The 5,328-nt window shown below is 37.4% G+C and overlaps 1 long non-coding RNA gene across 1 annotated transcript; it reads left to right on the top strand.

Moving 5' to 3' along the window:
• Positions 1 to 2,863: 2,863 nt before the first annotated feature.
• Positions 2,864 to 5,269, top strand: LOC137729732 (uncharacterized). Its single transcript, XR_011068030.1, has 2 exons — positions 2,864 to 3,537; positions 4,996 to 5,269. It is a non-coding gene; the product is annotated as an uncharacterized lncRNA (long non-coding RNA).
• Positions 5,270 to 5,328: the final 59 nt, after the last annotated feature.

Raw genomic sequence — 5,328 nt, 5'->3', positions numbered from 1 at the left:
GGACAATTTTTTCAATAAGCTCCCTTTCACACCTACAAGGTATAAAGTAACCAATTAAAAAAAAAAAAAAACATAAATGAAGCACTCAAGTTTGACTCTACTAAGACATGGAAAATTAAAGTTGTTCATGCATGCTTACTTAGATTCCTTCGAATGCCACCCAGAAATTTTGGATACTTTTTTCAGATCTTCTCTCCACTGGGTCACCTTCTTTTTGTCATGCTCAGCGAAGGCTTTGGCAAAAGACCCCCTCTGATTTCCAACGTCGGATGGATCTGTCTCATAAAAGACCGGCAGAACTGAGTTCCTGGCTTCCATGCACTGAAGAATGGTTGTAAGTTCATCCAAGCACCACTTGGAAGAAGCATAATTTTGTGAGAGAACAACGATTGCAATATGTGATTCTTTGATCGCACTCGGGAGCTCAACAGGAATACTTGTTCCTCCTTCAAGTTCTCGATCGTCAAAGAAAGTGGTAATTCCTTGGCACTCCCACAATTCATGGTATAAATGGGATACAAAACACATTCTCTCGTTCCCGTCTTTTTATCTCCTTTTGCATTTGGGTTTTCCCAGTTTCTTTTTCTATTGATCTAATTTGGGGTGAAGTTGAATTTTGATTGTGTCAACAACTTGAGATGATTGTAAAGCAGTACATGTAATGTTGATGCCTTTTACTACACGCATATTTGTTTTGTTGGAATTAAACTTGCAATGTACAGATTTTTCCAAGGAAAAATCAGGGCCTTTGGAGTCTGATATTCTTTGTTAGAGTTTCTGTTACAAAATTAGGGAGCTATCCTATCCATTTATGCTTCTATTTAGTAAGATTCGGGAGATAAGATTTCTAAGATGTTTTCTGAGTTGTTTTGGAGCTGCAATCATTTCTTGGAAGACCACAATAAGAAGCATTTTGTCAATTGATGCCTTATGGAAAATTTTCGATATTTAATCCTTCTTTTTTTTAGTTTCGTGTTAGCACATGACGTATTTTGCTTTGCTTTCGATTTGCCGTCAAATTTGAGTATCTTTATGTGGAAATGATTCATAGCTGTTGCAGATTATAGAAACACTTTGTTTTGATTTGTAAACAAACTATATACTTTATCTTTGTCTTGGGTTACATTATAACGTTTAACGATTGAATTTGTAAGATGGTTTAGCAATTTTTTTCAAAAACTTACTATTCGTGCTAGATGCTCAAGTATTATGCCTTCTAGTTTTCTTTTTTCCTTTTTCTTTGTTTGTCCTTCATGTAGTAGGCTCATTACTTGAAACTATGATATTGATGACACAATACGATCTACAAATGAATGTTTCTTATGACATGCATATTCATATATAGCAAGCAAAGTTTGACTTCATTGATTCTTAGGTACTACGTCTTTTTAGTTGTTTTGTGGAAACAATTCATGCCTGTTGCGACTAATACATTCAACGTCCGTAGCAAAGTGCGGGCACATTTTCTAGTCTATTCTAAAAGAGTGATACTAAGCTCACCTCATTATCTTATTTTTACATTCACATATTATATTCCCACCCACTATAAAAAGGTAAATAATAACATCACTATTTTCCCACCCACCATTATTCCAATTATAACCTTTTAAATATCTTTAAGTTTTTTAAATTTTATTTTCTGTATTATGTATATATAAATCTATATACGTATATATACATGTAAATATATTTATCTCAATAAAAACACCAACCATGGGACATATTCAGCAGTAATTCAAACAACAAACAAGAATCCATCAAGGCAGACATGGAAGGTCCACATACGCCTCTTTTCTGGGTCAAGCTCGAAGAAGGACGGAGATGGCAAAAGATGTACTGGTACATATATATCATCATAAAAAACCAAGTCAGAGTGCCAATCAAAGATTGAATATCAGACTATGGACAAGAAATATGAGTATGTCAATGCATTGCTGCATTTTGGTACGTGTGCAGTGAGAATTACTTTACTCGCTCCGTTATTCTTTTTGTTGGATTGAGGGTTGTGTTCTGAAGATATTTGAGAGAGAAAAAGGAACCAAAAGGAGGCAGATTGACCTTCAAAGACAAAACTCTCGCCACTTGCTGCAAAAAAAATCAGACCTCCAAAACCCCAACACCACGACCCCCAAAATTTCAGCCGCACTAACACCTATGCCCTACCTCATGCCACCCTTCGCAGCACGGTCATAGCCTCACAACCACCCACTCGCACGGCTCCACCCATATATTCCCCTTCGCTGTACACAATCTCCATTCCGTCACAATTAGATTAAGGTTGTCATCAATGAAAGGACTTTGAAGAGGGAGGAGCTGGCATCGACGCCACCGTTAGGGAAGCGTGCGTGTGTGGACTGGTTGGGTTTGTACAATAGGGTGGGTTTTTAAAATTTTTTTTCCTGCTATTTCAACTAATGATGATGTGGCAAAATGTTAGTAGATATTGTTTAAGCCCTTAAATGTCACTTTATAAGAAGATATATTTGTCATCGGTATTTATATTTTAAAGTGGGTGGAGTGATAAGACGTTGAGATGGGCTTAACACCGCTCATTCTAAAATTGAGGAAGGATTAGCTGCAGTCAAATTTTTGCCCCTCGATTTCATGCTATTTACAACAATGCCATCAGATTTGGGCTGAATATTTACATCTCTGCCACTGACCACAATTTGGGTTTTTTACGGCTGTTGGTTTTGGGCCCGAAGTGGGCTTCGGTGGTGACCATTGAATGGGTTAAAACCCTGAATGTCAAATGCCTATTTTACCCAATCTACATTCTAAATCCGACTGACCGGATTGGAAATTGCATGGGTATTTTGGTCATTCTCGGTTTGGGAGAGCGGTGGTGTGCCTGGGGGTTCGATGGGATTGAGGGAGAGGAGTAGATGAGGGAGGAAATTGAGGGAGGTTATCACTGACCCTGTTGCGTGAGGGATTTTGCGAGGATTCCACTGACTTGATTGACTGAGGATGGTCTGACATTCGGTAAGGCAAAAACAGAAAGAGAGAGGCGGGTTGCAGAGGCAGAGAGAAAGAGGGAGGGGTGGGGGCACTCAACAGGAGCAAGTAGGGCTCTTTTGAACAGGAGCAAGCAAGGTGTTTTGATGCCTTGTTTTGGCGGTGAAAGGAAGGGTCACATGTAGAGAGAGCGGTTTCCTTTCGCACACATTACCGTTTCGATCGCTTCAACAGCAAGCCGCCACCACCACCATGTAGAACAAAAAATAAACACCCGCCACTGCTCTTCAGCCATCGTCTCCGGTGATCCATTCAAATCTCCGATCGAAACATGTATTTACTTTCGATTCCATTGATTTCAGATCGTTCAAAATTTCATCATAATTCGCAATCAATCTCCCAAATTTGTTGGATTTAGGGCTTTGTATCTGAATTATTGCTGAAATTGTGTGATGGGTTGAATGCAAAGAGAAACTTAGGGAAAGATGAGCGACGTATTCGAAGGGTATGAGCGCCACTACAGTGAGCTCTCCGCCAACCTCACCGAAAAGTGTACAGTAGCTGGTGCTCTCAATAGAGGCTAGTTTTTTTTCTCACTTTCCTTATTTATTTTTATTTTTATTTTTGTGAATTTAATATATACATGTAGTTGCGCTGTATTTGGATGATTTATGTTGTATTCAGTTGTACTGGTGTCCTCTTCAACGTTTACTTTTGTCTCGAAATCTTCCGGTCTAGCTCTCCATACAAACCCCCTAATCTTTGGTTCTTTGGTTCTTTGATTTTATAATTTTTTGTATTTTAGTTGCGTTTAATTTGTTGAGATCTTTTGAATTCGGTTGCTTTAGTAATTAGGGATTTGGTTCCTTGAGTGTCCTTTGGAGTAGCAGATTGAATCGATTTCTGGAGCTTTACATTTTTCCCACACACTGTCACTGTGCTTATTTGTGTGTCGGCGAGCTCAGTTTTGGTGATGGTTGGTGCCCAACAGTGTTGCAAGAAAAAAATGAGTGGAAAAAGATGAAATTGGATTCTGTGTTTGTCTAATTTTTGAAGCAGTGCTGAAATCCAGAGGTTTATTTGACTGTATATATTTGATTCGAGTACGGGTTTTGCCATGGTTTTGTATTCAGTGTGTATCCCAGCTGGAAAAAAAAAAAGAGATGTGAGATTCATGAAACCGTTCTCATTTTGGTAAAATTAGTTTTCATTTTTTTGTGGTGTCTGTGGAGATTGGTTTTCTGTCTTAATTTTTTATTGAGATGTTTTTCGCAATTTGTAGTTTCAGATTCGTTCATGTTTCATGCTTTTGTGTAACTGAACTAGGGTTTATTAAACTCATTCACTTCCTTTTATGCCCCTGCTTTGGTACGATACAAATGATGATGGCTTGTTTGCTTGATTGTAAATTTCAGAAGAGCAACTTTTTATGGGGTCAGGGCAGCTGTGAATGTTTCGAAGATTCTGTGAATATTTGGTTTATGGAATATGATTAATTTTCTTCTTCTTCCACGCTTGCTTTCTATGATGGACAATATGCCCCTTTTTCCTTAGATAAACAGCCTTTTCACTCCCCATATTCTAATTATTGAAAAAATGAGTTCGGCAACAAAGATTACTAAACTGCACGTCTATTATAGAGAGAGATAGATGTAGGGAGAAGTGGGAATTGGGGAGTGAGACAGTGAGGGAGGGATGGGGTTGCTTTCCAAAGATTTGTTTGGAATTGTTTCTGTTTTTTTTTGGTGAATTTTCTACAGTTCTTTCTATTTGTTTGAAATTGTTTCTTTTTTACTGAAATTATTTTGGTCCCTGCCACTAAACTCTGATTTCTGCTATTAATTGATGCTGAAATGTGAATTTTGCTATTAATTTTTTACCTTTCATATTTATGCTGCTTTTGGATTCCATTCGAATTAAATAATGTAGTTAATCTTGATATGAATTCTCTTTGCAACAATAATTGGGGATTTTAGTTTAAATTATTACTAATTTGTTCTTGATCTGGCATTGAATCTTTCTTAATTTGGACTGCAGGTGGTTCTGACATGGAGGAGAAGCTGCAAGAGTTTATGATCTTGCTGCACTTAAGTACGAATGTTCTTCAACTCGTATAAACTTTCCGTTAGGGTTCAAACCGTTAAGAGTTTTATGATTTTGTAAAAGCATTTTAGTAAGCTTGGTCTTTTTGCAGTTCCGTTATTACACTATACGACTTGAGTTAGTATGGGTTTCTTGCTAACTGAACTGATATGATTTAGGAATTCTAAAAGTAATTGCATTTTACAATATACAACTTCAGTTAGTATCAGTTTCTTGATGAGTGGCATGTGAATGTCGAATTTTTTTCTTAATTTAATTTCGGAAAGA

This window comes from Pyrus communis, chromosome 3 (genome assembly GCF_963583255.1).
Source record: "Pyrus communis chromosome 3, drPyrComm1.1, whole genome shotgun sequence".
In the NCBI taxonomy this organism is placed as follows: domain Eukaryota; kingdom Viridiplantae; phylum Streptophyta; class Magnoliopsida; order Rosales; family Rosaceae; genus Pyrus; species Pyrus communis.
Note: the sequence above shows the minus strand (reverse complement) of the source record. Positions and strands in the feature narration are given on the sequence as shown.